This window comes from Mustelus asterias, chromosome 8 (genome assembly GCF_964213995.1).
Source record: "Mustelus asterias chromosome 8, sMusAst1.hap1.1, whole genome shotgun sequence".
Classification (NCBI taxonomy): domain Eukaryota; kingdom Metazoa; phylum Chordata; class Chondrichthyes; order Carcharhiniformes; family Triakidae; genus Mustelus; species Mustelus asterias.
This window is the reverse complement of record NC_135808.1, coordinates 111,548,996-111,568,203: the sequence shown is the minus strand read 5'-3', so window position 1 is coordinate 111,568,203 and position 19,208 is coordinate 111,548,996. Positions and strand designations below refer to the sequence as shown.

The 19,208-nt window shown below is 46.3% G+C and overlaps 1 non-coding gene across 1 annotated transcript; it reads left to right on the top strand.

Annotated features, from left to right (window-relative positions):
- Positions 1-12,073: 12,073 nt before the first annotated feature.
- LOC144498081 (U2 spliceosomal RNA) lies at positions 12,074-12,266 on the top strand. Its single transcript, XR_013498638.1, has one exon. It is a non-coding gene; the product is annotated as a U2 spliceosomal RNA (small nuclear RNA).
- Positions 12,267-19,208: the final 6,942 nt, after the last annotated feature.

Sequence of the window (19,208 nt, the reverse complement as noted above, 5' to 3'; positions counted from 1 at the left end):
CAAAGGTAGGGGAGTCTAAAACTAGAGGGCATAGGTTTAAGGTGAGAGGGCAGAGATACAAAAGGGTCCAGAGGGGCATTTGTTTCACACAGAAGGTGGTGAGTGTTAGGAACAAGCTGCCAGAGGTAGTAGTAGAGGTGGGTACAATTTTGTCTTTTATAAAGTGACATGGGTAAGATGGGTTTAGAGGGATATGGGCTAAATGCGGGCAATTGGGCCTAGCTTAATGGTACAACTGGGCGGCATGGACAAGTTGGACCGAAGGTTGCTAGCGGAGTACCACAGGGATCAGTGCTTGGTCCTCTGCTCTTTGTGATTTTTATTCATGACTGAAGGGTGGATCAGTAAATTTGCTGATGACACCAAGATTGGTGGAGTAGTGGATGAGGTGGAGGGCTGTTGTAGACTGCAAAGAGACATAGATAGGATGCAAAGCTGGGCTGAAAAATGGCAGATGGAGTTTAACCCTGATAAATGTGAGGTGATTCATTTTGGGAGGACAAATTTAAATGTGGATTACAGGGTCAAAGGTAGGGTTCTGAAGACTGTGGAGGAACAGAGAGATCTTGGGGTACATATCCACAGATCTCTGAAGGTTGCCACTCAAGTGGATAGGGCTGTGAAGAAGGCCTATAGTGTGTTAACTTTTATTAACAGGGGGTTGGAGTTTAAGAGCCATGGGGTTATGCTGCAACTGTACAGGACCTTGGTGAGACCACATTTGGAATATTGTGTGCAGTTCTGGTCACCTCACTATAAGAAGGATGTGGAAGCGCTGGAAAGAGTGCAAAGGAGATTTAGCAGGATGCTGCCTGGTTTGGAGCGTAGGTCTTATGAGGAAAGGTTGAGGGAGCTAGGGCTATTCTCTCTGGAGTGGAGGAGGTTGAGGGGAGACTTAATAGAGGTCTATAAAATGATGAAGGGGATAGATAGAGTGAACGTTCAAAGACTATTTCCTCGGGTGGATGGAGCTATTACAAGGGGGCATAACTATAGGGTTCATGGTGGGAGATATAGGAAGGATATCAGAGGTAGGTTCTTTACGCAGAGAGTGGTTGGGGTGTGGAATGGCCTACCAGCAGTGATGGTGGAGTCAGACACTTTAGGAACATTTAAGCGGTTATTGGATAGGCACATGGAGCACACCAGGATGATAGGGAGTGGGATAGGTTGATCTTGGTTTCAGATGAAGCTCGGCACAACATCGTGGGCCGAAGGGCCTGTTCTGTGCTGTACTGTTCTATGTTCTAGAGAATAGTCATGATGTGGAGATGCCGGCGTTGGACTGGGGTAAGCACAGTAAGAAGTCTCACAACACCAGGTTAAAGTCCAACAGGTTTATTTGGTAGCAAATACCATAAGCGTTCGGAGCGCTGCCCCTTCGTCAGATGGAGTGATGACACCAAGATTGGTGGAGTAGTGGATGAGGTGGAGGGCTGTTGTAGACTGCAAAGAGACATAGATAGGATGCAAAGCTAGGCTGAAAAATGGCAGATGGAGTTTAACCCTGATAAATGTGAGGTGACTCTCATACTCCATCTCTCATGAGTGACTCTCATCACTCCATCTGACGAAGGGACAGCGCTCCGAAAGCTTATGGTATTTGCTACCAAATAAACCTGTTGGACTTCAACCTGGTGTTGTGAGACTTCTTACTAGAGAAAAGTAGCAAAGGAGGCTTACATGTTGAAATGCAGGGAGGATTTTTCTCAGCACTGAGGCCATCCAATATGTGAGATAACTGCAATGTTTACAGTACTGATTAGCTTCTAATGTACATTCAGTCTTTGAGACAGCTCTTAATCGTTCCTCTGCTGGCAAGTTTAGAGAAACTGTAGTATCCAAACACGGCTTAAGCTCACCCAATGTGTTGCTGTGTCTACTGTTTTCTATTGTAATCTTGACAATAAGACAACAAATTAAAGGATTACAACAATCAAAGTGACTGAGATCTCAGTATCTTGTACCGCAATGCTATTTGCTAACTAAACATTTAAACACAAGTAGATTTCTAAAAAATTTCAGTGCTGCTCCCTTAAATTTCCACTTTTATCAACGCAAACATTTTTTTCTTGAAAAGAACAATAAGCTATTGATCTTATTTACCTGTTTTTCACTGCTTCCTGGGCAGTTACGTGTGGGAAATTTGCAATCTGATTCGTGCCGTAGTCACACTAGCTTTTCTCGTCTGAAACGACACTTCAGCCCCTCATCTCTCAGCTTGTTAGAAACGTAGAAAATCGGAGCAGGATGAGGTCATTCGGCCCTTCTGGCCTGCTCCAACATTCATTATAATCATGGCTGATCACCCAGTTTAATAGCCTGATCCAGCATCCCCCCCATATCCTTTGATCCCCTTTGTCTCAAGTGCTACATCCAACTGCTTCTTGAAAACATTCAATACTTTGGCCTCAACAACTTCCTATGGTAGTGAATTCCACAGGCTGACCACTCTCTGGGTGAAGAAATTTCTCCTCATCTCTGTCCTAAACGGTCTACCCTGTATCCTCAGATTGTGACCTCTAGTTCTGGGCACCCTCACCATCGGGAACATCCTTCTTGCATCTACTCTGTCTAGTCCTGTTAGAATTTTACAAGTTTCTATGAGATTCCCCCCCTCATTCTTGTGAACTCCAGCGAATATAATCCTAACCAACTCAATCTCTACTCATATGTCAGTCCTGCCATCCCAGGAAATCAGTCTAGTAAACCTTCTTCCTCTAGAGCAAGGACATCCTTCCTCAGATAAGGAGACCAAAACTGCACACAATATTCCAGGTGTAGCCTCAGCAAGGTCCTATATAACTACAGCAAGACCCTGCTCCCGTACCTGAATCCTCTCGCTATGAAGGCCAACATACCATTTCCTTAATTGCTGGTGGTGCGTCTTCTTTATGAGCTGTGACAGCCCCTGTGATGATCGTGTTTGCACGTTGGTGTTTGGAAAATTCTCGGATATGGATTCAATGGCAGTGAACATGTCTAATGTCCAAGTGAGGTCAAGTTGCGACTTGGAGTGGAGCTTGCAGGAATTGGTGTTCCCATGATATTCCCATACTTTTGTTATTCTCATGAGCTTGTGAGATGCTGGGCTTGATTTTACCATCAAGTTGCGCCTGTTTTCGGGCGGGAAAACTTGGTAAACTCAGGCATGAGGCGAGTAGCGCAATCCGCGCCAGCATCCGTGCTGGTTCCCCCTTTATCAAGGCTCAAAAATGGCTGCGATCGGGACCGCGCCCGAAACGGGCACGACGGCCATTTAAATGCATTTGCATGCATTCGCCCATCCAGACAATAGTTTGATTTGGGTGCTCCAGTTAGTGAGGAGGTAAGTGCTGAGCATCCGACGGCTCTCTGCTTGAGATCGGAGGGGGTGGAATCTGGTGTCTGCAGCCAATCTGCCTGAGATCAGTGAGGGGGAAGGGGGGGTTCGCTGCCACTCTGCCTGTGATCGGTTGGGAGGAAGAGGGGAGAGACCCGCCATCGGTCTGGGTGGTGGAGGGGGTGGGCCAGGGGGGGGGGGTAAGGGGGTCAGTAATGTTGTGGGGGTGGACAATGTCTGTGGGGACCAGGGGGAGGCATTATCCGGCCCGGGAGGGATGTGGCAGGGGAGCCGCATTCTATCATTTTTTTTTCTGCGCATGCGCAGTTGGAGGCGCTGATCGGAGCTGCAGGATTTTGGGCGCATTAAACCTCGCCCACAGGTTTCTACAGCGTGGTTCAGAATTGCTGAATTTTTTTCAGGCAGAGTGTGTATGGGGGCACCTGAGAACGGGTCTAAAAGTTGGATCTGAAACACTCCCAGTTTCAAGTCCGCCCAGCACTTAGAATCAAAATGGTAAAATAGGGCCCTCTGTCTCGGTGTTGAGCCTTTCTGGATTTTCCTTGGGTTCATCGTTGTGGAGATTCTGGCTATAATTCCTCCTATCGCTATGACAACTTGGCATTACCATTGATTTGTTTAAGCTTCTTATTAGGTATCTGACTGTTACAAACTAGTATTTAGGTTTATAGAAACACAGAAAATAGAAGCAGGAGTAGGCCATTTGGCCCTTTGAGCCTGTTCCACCATTCATTTTGATCATGGCTGATCATCAAATTCAATATATTGATCTCGCACTAACCCATATCTCTTGATTCCTTTAGCCCCAAGAGCTATATCTAGTTCCTTCTTGAAATTGCTGTTTTGGCCTCAACTACTTTCTGTGGTAGTTACTTCCACACATTCACCACTCTCTGGGTGAAGAACTTTCTCCTCACCGCAGTCCTAAAAAGCTTAACCCTTATCCCCCAACCCTTAGTTCTGGACTCCCCCTCCATTGGGTACATTCTGTCTGAATCTATCCTGTCTAATCCTGTTAGAATTTTGTAAGTTCCTATGAGATCCCCTCTAAACTCCAATGGGTCTGGATTTTATCCAGAGCGGAGAGGACAGTCTTGTTGAACCATGTTTATTCTATTCTATCCACAGAATGACGTCAGTTCTGAAGTTTTTCTCTTCTTAATTTGCAATTCAGTTTGTTTTCCTCTTTGCACTCTATTCATTTGGAAAGACTATAGACTATTACTAGAATGGCTTTCAGAAGTGGAATGTCGCTCTCACCAATTTAGTTGAATTTTTTGAAAGGCTTGTAAAGCTGGTGGATGATGATAGCCCTGCAAATGTTTATGTCCTTGGCTGTTCAAAAAAACGTTCAGTAGAACACCACGGCCAGGATTCTCCCAAAGAAATTCTAAGTGCTGAATTTGTGTAAAAACTGGAGTAACGCCCGCTGGTTTTTTTTAAGCGGGATTTTCAAAATGAATCTCCCACACTGCGTGCATCACAGAGAGCCCTAGCGAGATTCACTCTGATAATCCGGGGATGGGGCCTATTCCCGCTGGAGAGGCTGGCAGCATACCGCTGAGCGGGTTACTGCGCATGTGTCGATCTGTCAGTGCTAGCTCGATCACTCGCCAGCAACCCCGCAACACTGCAACGCTGCCCTTCCGACTCCCTATGTCCTGATTGCTGGCCAGCCCCGACACTCACTGCCCACCGCCAGTCCCGCACCCCCCCACCCCTGCAGTCCTGACTCCCCCACAGTCCCGACCGCCCCCCCGCCCACATGCAGCCCCAAACCCCCCGGCAGGCCAAGCACCCCCCCCCCCCCCCCCCCCCAATCCCGATGGCCAGCCATAATCACTGTCCTCCCTTCCTCTGCCACTGGTCCCAAGTGCAGATTGGCAGTGGACCCCCCACCCCCACCGATCTCCCCCACAGACCCCACCCCCAATAGACCCACCCCTCTGGCCCCGCCTCTTTGCAATTGCCACTTTGCCCCTTGGGCAGTGCCAGCGGGCCAGACTGGCATGGCCAGGCTGGCAATGCCCAGGGGGCACCTCCCCTTACCCCAGACCCCCTGGGGCACCTCCATGGCCTCGCTTCACTCCAGCGAGGTTGGGCCATCAGCTCCCTGTTAGTGGGGACCTGTTATAAACTTTATTAACGTTTGATTGCTACAAAGTAGTTAAATATAAATATAGAAATACAGTGGAGCCCCGATTTTACGTGCCCCGATTTAGCGCGAAATCGGATATTACGTGATCGCGCGATGGACCCTTTTTTTACTATTTCCGGTTTAGTGATTTAGCACGACCCCGATAACATTCGCGATCACATTTTATGGACCCCAACCATCGCGTTAAAACGGGGCTCCACTGTACCATATTTACTCATTTAGGGCTTTTTTACAGCCACGTTTCGGATTTGATCTACTTTAGATCCCCTCCCATGTGGGGAGAATCTTCATGGAAGGGCCACTGGATTTAGTATTAAATCTTTTAGTTATCAGGATGGGCATGGGAAACCGAGACTTCTTTAATTGAAGGGAGTTGAATTTGAAGGGACAAGATTGAGTGCTTTAGAAAAAAATAATACATTCTGTTCAATTGGATGCAAAAGAACTCAAAGTATTCAAAGCAGAATGGAGGAGTTGTCCCATCGATCACAGTCAAGATATAATTCTCAAACAACATCCCCAAAACAGATGATCTCATTGCCGTTTGCTTGACCTTGGTGTATTTGTTAAAGTAAGAACAGTGGTTAGAAGTAAATTTCTGGCTGTGAAATTCTTTGGGATATGCTGAGAATGGGCTGAAGGTGCTGTATTAATGTTAGAATCATAGAATCCTACAGTGCAAAAGGAGGCCATTTGGCCCATCAAGTCTGCATCAATCACAATCCCACCTGGACCTATCCCATAATCCCATGCATTTATCCTAGCTAGTCCTCCTGAGACTAAGGGGCAATTTAGCATGGCCAGTCCTAACCCATACATCTTTGGACTGTGGGAGGAAACTGGAACATCCGGAGGAAACCCATGCAGACACGGGAAGAACGTGCAGACTCTGCACAGGCAGTGACCCAAGCCAGGAATCAAACCCAGGTCCCTGGAGCTGTGAGGCAGCAGTGCTAACCACTGTGCCACCATGTTGTTGCTCCTCTTTGTCAATAGATAGTGGAGGACTCATAGGTAAACATCGTTTGGTTAATTTCCAGGGAGTACTCCCGTTTGTTGTGAGTTTACAACGGCTGGAATAGATTGCCAGAAATTGCATTAAGTATGAAATCACAACAGAGCATTAGAAAAAACAGCTGTATGAGCTCTTCCAGAGCAAACATTTGAGTTCTAAATGTTAGATGCCATTAGCGATGATGTTAGTTACTAACAGTCTCTTAGAAGATGCTTCAGCCGTGGTTCAGTTGTCTCTGAGTTACATGTTCAAATCCCATTCTAGAGACCGGACTACAACCATCTAAGCTGACATTTCCATGCTGCATTGTCGGAAATACTTTTCAGATGAGATGTTTAACTGAAGCGTTAACCAAAGCAAATTACTGCGGAGGCTGGAAACTGAAACCAAAAGAGAAAATGCTGGAAAATCTCAGCAGGTCTGGCAGCATCTGTAAGGAGAGAAAAGAGCTGATGTTTCGAGTCCAGATGACCCTTTGTCAAAGCTAAAAGGCATAGAAAATGGGAGATATTTATACTGCAGGGTGAGGGAATGAAAGATGAGTCATAGCCACAGAAATCATGGGAAAAGACTGCTAATGGCTGTCCCTAGAGAGAATAAAGGGTGTGAATAGCCAAACGGCAGAGAAGCTGAAATCAGAGTAAGTTGTGACAGATGAATATGTTGGGAGGGGGGGGGGGGAAGAGGGCAGGGGGAATTTGGGGGAAAAGAGATAAAATTTAGAAAAGGGAAGCAAAGGGGGAGAAAAGGTAAGGGAAGGGGGGATAAAGTAGGGGGAAAGAGTGGGGGGGAACAAAAATGAAAAAATACAATAAAGAAGTAAAAGGTAGAGAACAGTAAAAAAATTAAATAAAATGAAAACAAAGGGGTGGAGTTGGGATAGAGCTAATCATCTGAAGTTGTTGAATTCGATGTTGAGATCGGAAGGTTGTAAAGTGCCGAGCCGGAAGATGAGATGCTGTTCCTCCAGTTTGCGTTGAGCTTCACTGGAACATTGCAGCAGGCCAAGGACAGACATGTGGGCATGGGAGCAGGATCATGTGTTAAAATGGCAAGCAACTGGAAGGTCAGGGTCCTGATTGCGCACAGACCAAAGGTGTTCAGCAAGGCGATCACCCAGTCTACGCTTGGTCTCTCCGATATAGAGGAGACCACATTGGGAGCAGCGAATGCAATAGAACAAATTGAAAGAGGTGCAAGTGAAAGGCTGTTTAACCTGGAATGAGTGTTTTGGACCTTGGATGGTAAACATGGAAATGGTAAAGGGGCAGGTGTTACACCTTCTGCGATTGCATGGGAAGGTGCCATGAGTGACGGGAGAGGTGTTGGGTATAGTGGAGGATTGGGCTAGGTTATCCCGGAGGGAATGGTCTCTGTGGAATGCTGATAGAGGGAGTGAAGGGAAGATGTGTTTGGTGGTGGCAACAAGCTGGAATTGGTGAAAATGGCAGAGGATTATACTTTGCGTGCGGAGGCTGGTGGGGTGAAATGTGAGAACAAGGGGGACTCAATCCTTGTTCTGGGAGGGAGGGTCTTTTAGCAGTCTTTTCCCCTGGTTTCTATGGCTATGACTCATCTTTCATTCCCTCACCCTGCAGTATAAATATCTCCCACTTTCTATGCTTTTTTGCTTTGACAAAGGGTCATCTGAACTGGAAACGTCAGCTCTTTCCTCTCCTTACAGATGCTGTCAGACCTGGTAACTGAGGCTCTCGTCTGCACATCCTGGTGGATGTAAAAACTTCCATGGCAATAGTTGAGAGAGAGCAGGGGAGTTACCCCTGGTGATCTGGCCAATATGAGTCACAGAAAACTAGCATGCAGGTACAGCAGATAATAAAGTTAGCAAATGGAATGTTGGCATTTATAGCTAAAGGAATAGAATATAAAGGTAAGGAAGTATTGTTGCAACTATACAAGGCATTGGTGTATTGTGGAGTATTGTGCACAGTTTTGGTCCCCATATTTGAGGAAAGATGTAGTGGCATTGGAGGCAGTTCAGAGGAAGCATTGATTCCAGAGGTGAGGGGTTTGTTGTATGAAGAGAGATTGAACAGTTTAGGCCTATACTCTCTGGAATTTAGAAGAATGAGGGGAGATCAAATTGAGGTGTTCAAGCTGATAAAAGGTATGAATAAAGTAGACGGGAATGGATGCTTCCGCTGGTGGGGCATTCAAGGGCGAGAGGTCATAGTCTTAGGATAAGAGGTAGCAAATTTCAAACAGAGTTGCGGAGAAACGACTTCTCCCAAAGGGTTGTGAATCCGTGGAATTCGCTGCCCCAAAGTGCGGTGGGTGCTGGACAGTGAGTAAATTTAAGGAGGAGTTAGATTTTTAATTGGTAATGGATTGAAAGGTTATGGGGAGAAGGCAGGAAAATGGGGATGAGGAGCATATCAGCGATGATCAAATGGACTCGATGGGCCGAATGGCCTAATTCCGTTCCTATATCTTATGAACTTATGAACTTATATCATTTTAAAAAATCTGATGATCTGGTCAATGTCACGTGACCATTTGTCGGAGCTTTCTGTGTGCAGATTGCCTGATCATAGTTCATAGAATCCCTACAGTGCAGAAGGAGGCCATTCAGCCCATTGATTCTGCACCGACTCTCCGAAAGAACATCTTACCTAGACCCCCCATCCCTGTAACCCCATGCATTTAACATGACTAATCCACCTAACCTACATATCTTCGGACACTAGAACATAGAACAGTACAGCACAGAACAGGCCCTTCGGCCCACGATGTTGTGACGAGCTTTATCTGAAACCAAGATCAAACTATCCCACTCCCTATCATCCTGGTGTGCTCCATGTGCCTATCCAATAACCGCTTAAATGTTCCTAAAGTGTCTGACTCCACTATCACTGCAGGCAGTCCATTCCACACCCCAACCACTCTCTGCGTAAAGAACCTACCTCTGATATCCTTCCTATATCTCCCACCATGAATCCTATAGTTATGCCCCCTTGTAATAGCTCCATCCACCCGAGGAAATAGTCTTTGAACGTCCACTCTATCTATCCCCTTCATCATTTTATAAACCTCTATTAAGTCTCCCCTCAGCCTCCTCCGCTCCAGAGAGAACAGCCCTAGCTCCCTCAACCTTTCCTCATAAGACCTACCCTCCAAGCCAGGCAGCATCCTGGTAAATCTCCTTTGCACTCTTTCCAGCGCTTCCACATCCTTCTTATAGTGAGGTGACCAGAACTGCACACAATATTCCAAATGTGGTCTCACCAAGGTCCTGTACAGTTGCAGTATAACCCCACGGCTCTTAAACTCCAACCCCCTGTTAATAAAAGCTAACACACTATAGGCCTTCTTCACAGCTCTATCCACTTGAGTGGCAACCTTTAGAGATCTGTGGATATGAACCCCAAGATCTCTCTGTTCCTCCACAGTCTTCAGAACCCTACCTTTGGCCCTGTAATCCACATTTAAATTAGTCCTACCAAAATGAATCACCTCACATTTATCAGGGTTAAACTCCATTTACCATTTTTCAGCCCAGCTTTGCATCCTATATATGTCACTTTGCAGCCTACAACAACCCTCCACCTCGCCCACTACTCCACCAATCTTGGTGTCATCAGCAAATTTACTGATCCACCCTTCAGCCCCCTCCTCTAAGTCATTAATAAAAATCACAAAGAGCAGAGGACCAAGCACTGATCCCTGTGGCACTCTGCTAGCAACCTGCCTCCAGTCCGAAAATTTTCCATCCACCACCACCCTCTGTCTTCGATCAGACAGCCAGTTACTTATCCAATCGGCCAACTTTCCCTCTATCTCACACCTCCTTACTTTCACCATAAGCCGACCATGGGGGACCTTATCAAACGCCTTACTAAAATCCATGTATATGACATCAACTGCCCTACCTTCATCAACACACTTAGTTACCTCCTCAAAAAATTCAATCAAATTTGTGAGACACGACTTGCCCTTCACGAATCCGTGCTGACTATCCCGGATTAATCTAAGGGGCAGTTTTACAGTGTCCAATCCACCCACTCTGCACATCTTTTGACTGTGGGAGGAAACAGGAGCACCCAGAGGAAACGCACACAGACACGGGAGAATGGGTCGCTGGCGCTGTGAGGCAGCAGTGCTAACCACTGTGCCACCCCTGCTGTGTTTCCTACAGTACTACAGGGGCTACAATCCAAAAGGATTCAATTGGCTGGAAAGCACTTTGGGACATCTTGAGGTTATTGAAGTTGCTGTATAAAAAATCAAGCGTTTCTTTTTATACCATATTGTCTTCCGGGGTCAAAGAGGAATTATCTGAGTTTCATATGTTCACATTACAACAACATAACGCTACACAAAAATCATGTTTTATGCCAGCTTCATTCAGAGAAACCATGAGAATAGTTGATGTGGGAAATTGAAATGACAGGAGCATACAGTAGGAGATGCTGTTCTGAAGCCAGAACTTGATGCAGCAGAGGACTCAGTGGAACAATGCTATCCAATAATATGTCTGGCAGTTAACATATTGTCAGCACACAGTGTGACTTGTTGTAAAGCACATTAATCTATTGCAATTCACTAAAGAGAAGGACAACATAAGGCACTCAAAATGATTTATTAATGATGCACAGAGAAAGTAACTAAGCAACAAACAATTTGTCTATTTTGTAGGGATGTTGTGAACACACACACACACACACAAACGCAGAGGCACACAGACACGCACACATACACTGACACAAACACACACACAGATACACACACACATGCACCCACACAAACACAGAGACACACAGACACGCACACATGCATTGACACACACAGAGACACACATGCAGGCGCACATACATGCAATGAAACAGACACACACAGAGACACGCACACTTGCACTCACACAAACACAGGCATACACCCACACAAACACAGACGCGCACACACACACACACAAACACAGACACACACACAGACATGCACACTTGCACTGACACAAAAACAGACATACAGACAGACACACACATACACCCACACACACAAACACAGACACACACACACATGCGCACTGACACGAACAGAGAGACATACACAGACACACACACATGCATTGACACACACACAAATACATGCACACGCACATACGCACCTACACAATTAGGCAGAATTTTCTGATATCGCCAGTAATGGGCTTCATAGCAATTGGGGCAGGAAATGTGGAGAATGGTCAAAAGGTTTGCTGTTGACATTAAAAAAATTATAATTGTGGACTCCCAGTTTTCATGGAGGGTCGGGTGGCCCATCATGCCATGTTGGGAACGGCATTTGCATTGATTTGAATATTATGAATACTCATTAAAAAGGCAGCTCGCCAGAGTCACACCTCTCCCCACCCCTTCTCTTCCAGATCACCAGCAACTCATTAGACTGACTTGACTCAGCACCGGGTATAAAAGACATGTGCCTGGCGGCCACTCATGACCTTGAGGTATGTTCATCTATCTTTAATTGCACTATGCTCGTCACTACTCTGATTCCATGCAATGCAGTGCAGTGAACCTCAATTTGGCTAAGATAAAATGTAGCTTCTCGGCCTTTTGGCTAAGATCAAGTGTAGTTATGTGGATGCTGCACTTGGTTGAGGTCATTAGGTTACATTGAAGCTTCATATGAAGCAATTTTTAAAAGCGGCATCTCGGCCTTTTGGCTAAGATGCAAATGAGCTCAAGCCTTGGAGGAGGAATTGCTTTCCCTCCTCCAATCAGCTTGGCTCATGTAGATCAGGCCCAGGACAGGGTAAATGGTCGCTTGCCCTGTCTTGCCAGCCTGGATTGGAATTGTCTCAACTTGTTGAGACTCTGAATTGGACTTGATTTGATTGAATTGGAAAAGTACGAAAAAAAAGTGTAGCTTCTCGGCCTTTTGGCTAAGATCAAGTGTAGTTGTGTGGATGCTGCACTTGGTAGTGGCCGTTGGGTTGCATTTAAGCTTCATTTTCATATGAAGCAATTTTTAAAAGCGGTATCTCAGCCTTTTGGCTAAGATGCAAATGAGATCAAGTCTGGGGGGGTGGAGACATCTGCCTACTCCAATCAGCTTGGCTCATGTAGATCAGGCCCAAGGCAGGGTAGAGGATTGCATGCCCTGTCTTGTCAGCCTGGATCGGAAATGTCTCAACTTGTTGAGACTCTGAATTGGACTTGATTTGATGGAATTGGAAAAGTATAAAAACAAAAAAAAGTGTAGTTTTGCTGTCCTATACTTGGTTGAAGTCATGAGGTTACACTGAGACTTCATTTGAAGCAATTTTTTAAAGTGGCACCTTGGCCTTTTGGCTAAGATGCAAATGAGATCAAGATTTGGAGGAGGTACAATGCCTGCTCCAATCAGCTTGGATCATGTAGATCAAGCCCAAGACAGGAAGTGGTGAGTCTGTCTTGTCAGCTTGGATCTGGAGTGTCTCACTTGTGGAGACTTTGAATTGGACTTTGATCAGATTGAATTGTCACACTGTGTGCTGACAACAAACAACTCTGAGCTGAGGTTTACCATTACCAGACCAGCAGGAGGGAAGGGGTACAGGTGCTGCGACGATACAGAGGCAGGGGAAGCTTCTTGAGCGCATCAGTTTGACTGGGAGGGGTGAAGATTGTGGAAGAGTGCATGGAGACACATGACTGAGGAGGGGAGAGCTCCCAAGATTTATGACCTGTAGGGGCCACAGATCTTTGAGGGCCCTCAGCGCATTCAGGGTTGGCTCCAAGAAGACAAAGGCTGCCCGCAAAAGATGTCACTGATGATGCCTATTTGGCAGCCAAAAAGTGCCCTTGAGGAGAGTACAGGGCAGCTCATTCTTCAACACATTCATTGACTGAGCAGACCACTGGTGTACTGAAGATACATTTCTGATGTGTGGATCACTCAGACAGAGTTCTCCAGTACTCACCCCAGAGAATCTCCCACATCAATATGGTTCACAGTGCTCAAAAAAACCTAGAGTTCTGAAAGGGGATGACTTGGCAGAATGACAGAGGGAGAGTGGAATCTGTTGATTTTTCTTCTAGGTGTTGTCTTCAGCAGAGAAAGCATGGACAGCCCACCAGCGACCTTTCTGGATTTTCCCATCATATTTTCAAACGCTTAGAGAAAATGAATGGAAGGGGTGGGTCCCTCGTCATTATACTGGCGGGTGGGCTCTGAATGAGTTTGGTCGCCCAAAAGGTGCCCCAATCTGGACGGAAAATTTAAAAAAAGGAAGCCCCCTACAGACATGGAGCTGCCCTCCCCCACCCCCACCCCCCCACCTGGGGAAACCCACCCACCCCAAACATCTCCAACAGAAGCCCCCCCACCCCCACCCACTGCCAGACAGTCAGGGTACTGCCTGGGCTGAACTCACCTTTTGTAACCTCCGTCGATGTGATGTCACACCGGGCCGGTGAGGGGTGGTAAGGAGTCCCTACAAGGGATGATACAGCGGGGAGGCCTGTTAATGATATGTAAATGCTAATGGAGTTCCTGACCTTTCCTGTTGGGAACCCCATTATGTCATTGACAGGGACAGGGGCAATCTCAATGGGAATTCCCATCAGCGTAAAAGCAGTTTTGGGGCTCCTGTTGATTATCTGCCCCCCTCTGGCTTTCCCATCCACCAAAAATGGGGGTGGAAAATCCCCTCCCTGAGGAGCTGCACGTCTACGCCAATGAGGAGGACTTTGAGAGGGATGACCTTGATAAGGCAACAAAACTAAGGAGGAAGCCGTAAACTGGGGTTGTTCTCCCTGGAATGAGGGGAGATCTAATAGAGGTGTACAAGATTATGAAGGGGATAGATAGGGTGAACGGTGGGAAGCTTTTTCCCAGATCAGAAGTGACGTTCACGAGGGGTCACGGGCTCAAGGTGAGAGGGGTGAAGTATAACTCAGATATCAGAGGGATGTTTTCTACACAGAGGGTGGTGGGGGCCTGGAATGCGCTGCCAAGTAGGGTGGTGGAGGCAGGCACGCTGACATCGTTTAAGACTTACCTGGATAGTCACATGAGCAGCCTGGGAATAGATACAAACGATTGGTCTAGTTGGACCAAGGAGCGGCACAGGCTTGGAGGGCCGAAGGGCCTGTTTCCTGTGCTGTACTGTTCTTTGTCTCTTTGTCTTATAACACAGGCCAGGGGGCAGTGCCAGAGCGGCCCTCTAGGGAGCCCCATTGGAGCTGGCATTGCCGCCACTATCAGGCTTCACTGTGCCAGTGCGATGGCGGAAACCATCCCCAGACTTTCTGTGCACAGAGAGTGTGGAGAGAAAACTCGGCTGTGTGGCTGAAGAGCTGCGCCCTGATTTTCCCACCCTAGCCAGAATTCTGTGCACAGAATGTAAATTTCAGCTAACATCTCCCACGCTCAAACACTTTGGTCAGGATTTTCCATGCCCCCCGCAGCCCCATTCACTGACCCCACCCCCGCCCCCCCCCCCCTCCCCTCCCGCCGACCCCCAGTACACGGCAGCGTGTTTTCTGGCAGCAAATGCCACCCACCACTGGTCAGCAGCGGGATCTATGGGTCTCGCCGATGTCTATAGCATTTTGCGTGGCTCGCACCCTTTGTCACTGGGGAACCTGCCGCACGGGGTCACCATCGGCAGGACTGGAAAATCCAACCGACGAGAAGGGGTGGAAAATTAAGCCCTTTGCTTTGAAAGATAACAAATGGGTTATGATAAATATCCTGAATGGCCAAGGCCAAGTCGCTGAAAGGCAAAGCCTTTATGTTGTGTCGTAATTCTCAAAACTCCAGTGTTTACTTGGAGCTGGAACCTACCTGATTAAAAAGAACGCAAACAATCCAGCGAGGCCCTGGCAAAGGGCCAAATGGATTAATATGTACAACTGTATTTGTAAAGTTAGAAACGGAAAATCCAGTCATGCCCAATATGCATTTAATCATCCAAAGGTTGTGTCATGATTTGAACAAAAAGAAGAAGCAGCTGTTGGCAGGGGGATTGAATTCTGCTACTTGTTTGGTGGGAGATTGTGGAGGGGGAGGCGTGAGGACTGGTCAGAGATTGTGGGGGTGGGTGGATAGAGTAAACTTGGTCCGTGATTATAATTTCTAAATATAGCTTTCCCAATCACAAAAAAAATTCCATTTTAAACTTGCTTTATTAAATACTTTTGTTATCTTTACTTCAGCTTTGCTCCAATTTTAGATTAAATTCCAATTATTTCAAAACCTTTCAATGTTTTGCAAGACGTTTCTCACCCAATATTTCTTCCTTTGTCTTCTTTAAAATTATTTTCAAGTTCTGATATTTGCTGCTTACTCAGATTGGAAAGGAACAGTTTGAATTTAAGCAGTTCTTCTTTAACAATATGGGTTGCACTGAGAAATAAGAAGGGAAGGTCACTTTGGTGGGACTGTACTGTAGGCCCCCGAATAGTCAGTGGGAAATTGAGGAGCAAATATGTAAGGAGATTATAGATAGTTCCAAGAAAAATAGGGTGGTAATAGTCGGGGATTTTAACTTTCCCAACATTGACTGGGACAGCCATAGTATTAGAGGATTGGATGGAGAGAAATTTGTTGAGTGTATTCAGGAGGAATTTCTCATTCAGTATGTGGATGGCCCGACTAGAGAGGGGGCAAAACCTGACCTCCACTTGGGAAATAAGGAAGGGCGGCACGGTAGCACAGTGGTTAGCACTGCTGCTTCACAGCTCCAGGGACCTGGGTTCGATTCCCGGCTTGGGTCACTGTCTGTGTGGAGTTTGCACATTCTCCTCGTGTCTGCGTGGGTTTCCGCCGGGTGCTCCGGTTTCCTCCCACAGTCCAAACATGTGCAGGTTAGGTTGATTGGCCATGCTAAAAATTGCCCCTTAGTGTCCTGGGATGCGTAGATTAGAGGGATTAGTGGGTAAAATATGTAGGGATATGGGGGTAGGGCCTGGGTGGGATTGTGGTCGGTGCAGACTCGATGGGCCGAATGGCCTCTTTCTGTACTGTAGGGTTTCTATGATCTATGATGAGATGACAGAAGTGTCAGTGAGTGATCACTTTGGGACCAGTGACCATAATTCCATTAGTTTTAAGATAGCTATGGAGAATGATAGGTTTGGCCCGAAAGTTAAAATTCTAAATTGGGGCAAGACCAATTTTGATGGTATCAGGCAGGAACTTTCAAAAGTGAATTGGGGGAGTCTGTTGGCAGTCAAAGGGACGCCTGGTAAGTGGGAGGCTTTCAAAAGTGTGTTAACCAGGGTTCAATGTAAGCACATTCCTCTTAGAGTGAAGGGCAAGGCTGGTAGAAGGAGGGAACCCTGGATGACTGGGGATATGGAGACCCTGGTCAAGAAGAAGAAGGAGGCACATGACATGCATAGGCAGCTGGGATCAAGTGAATCCCTTGAAGAGTATAGCAGGTGTAGGAGTAGAGTTAAGAGAGAAATCAAGAGGGCAAAAAGGGGACACGAGATTGCTTTGGCAGATAAGGCAAAGGAGAATCCAAAGAGCTTCTACAAATACATAAAGGGCAAAAGAGTAACTAGGAGAGAATAGGGCCTCTTAAGGATCAATGAGGCCATTTATGTGCGGATCCACAAGAGATATTTCTCATAGTATTTACTGTTGAGAAAAGCATGGATGTTAGGGAACTTGGGGAAATAAATAATGATGTCTTGAGGAGTGTACATATAACAGAGAAGGAGGTGCTGGAAGTCTTAAAGCGCATCAAGGTAAATAAATCCTCGGGGCCTGATGAAGTGTATCCCAGGATATTGTGGGAGGCTAGGGAGGAAATTGCAGGTCCCCTAGCAGAGATATTTGAATCATCGACAGCCACAGGTGAAGTGCTTGAAGATTGGAGGGTGGCAAATGTTGTGCCTTTGTTTAAAAAGGGCTACAGGGAAAAGCCTGGGAACTACAGGCCAGTGAGCCTCACATCTGTAGTGGATAAGTTGTTAGAAGGTATTCTGAGAGACAGGATCTACAGGCATTTAGAGAGGCAAGGACTGAGTAGGAACAGTCAGCATGGCTTTGTGAGTGGAAAATCATGTCTCATAAATTTGATTGAGTTTTTTGAAGTGGTAACCAAGAAGGTAGTGCAGTGCAGTTGATGTTGTCTACATGGACTTTAGCAAGGTGTTTGACAAAGTACTGCATGGTAGGTTGTTGCATAAGGTTAAATCACACGGGATCCAGGGTGAGATAGTGAAATGGATACAAAATTGGCTTCTTGCCAGAAGCCAGAGGGTGGTTCTAGATGGTTGTTTTTCAAACTAGGGAGCCGTGACCAGCAGTGTGCCTCAGGGATCAGTGCTGGGTCCACTGTTATTTGTCATTTATATTAATGATTTGGATGAGAATATAGGAGGCATGGTTAGTAAGTTTGCAGATGACACCAAGATTGGTGGCATAGTGGACAGTGAAGAAGGTTATCTAGGATTGCAACGGGATCTTGACCAATTGGGCCAGTGGGCTGACAAATGGCAGATGGAGTTTAATTTAGATAAATGCGAGGTGATGCATTTTGGTAGATCGAACCAAGGCAGGACTTACTCAGTTAATGGTGTTGGGGAGAGTTACAGAATAAAGAGATCAAGGGGTATAGGTTCATAGCTCCTTGAAAGTGGAGTCACAGGTGGACAGAGTGGTGAAGAAGGCATTCAGCATGCTTGGTTTCATTGGTAGGAACATTGAATACAGGGGTTGGGACGTCTTGTTGAAATTGTACAAGACATTGGTAAGGCAACACTTGGAATATTGTATACAGTTCTGGTCACCCTATTATAGAATGGATATTATTAAACTAGAAAGAGTGCAGAAAAGATTTACTAGGATGCTACCGGGACTTGATGGTTTGAGTTATAAGCAGAGGCTGGATAGACTGGGACTTTTTTCTCTGGAGCGGATGATACAAAGATGAGTGGGAAAGCGAATTACGTGGAGGATGCGGAAAGTCTGCAGAGAGATTTGGATAGGCTAAGTGAGTGGGCGAGGATCTGGCAGATGGAGTATAACATTGACAAGTGTGAGGTTATCTACTTTGGAAGGAATAATAGTAAAATGGACTATTATTTAAATGGTGAAAAATTACAACATGCTACTGTGCAGAGGGACAAGGGGGTCCTTGTGCATGAATCGCAAAAACTCAGTTTGCAGGTGCAGCAGGTGATCAAGAAGGCAAATGGAATGTTGGCCTTTATCGCGAAGGGGATGGAGTATAAAAGCAGGGAGGTCTTGCTGCAATTGTACAAGGTACTGGTGAGGCCGCAACTGGAGTACTGTGTGCAATTTTGGTCCCCTTATTTGCGGAAGGATGTATTGGCCTTGGAGGGTGTACAGAGAAGGTTCACCAGGTTGTTACCGGAGATGAGGGGGTTAGCTTATGAAGAGAGATTGAGTAGATTTGGCCTGTACTTGTTGGAGTTTAGAAGGCTGAGGGGAGAACTTATAGAGACATATAAGATGATGAAGGGGCTAGACAGGGTAGAAGCAGAGAGATTCTTTCCACTTAGAAAGGAAACAAGAACTAGACACAGCCTCAAACTAAGGGGGAGTCAGTTTGGGACAGAGTTGAGGAGGAACTTCTTTTCTCAGAGGGTAGTGAATCTCTGGAATTCTCTGCCCATTGAAGCAGTGGAGGCTACCTCGTTAAATATGTTCAAGTCACAGGTAGATAGATTTCTGAACAATAAGGGAATTAAGGGTTATGGGGAGCGGGCGGG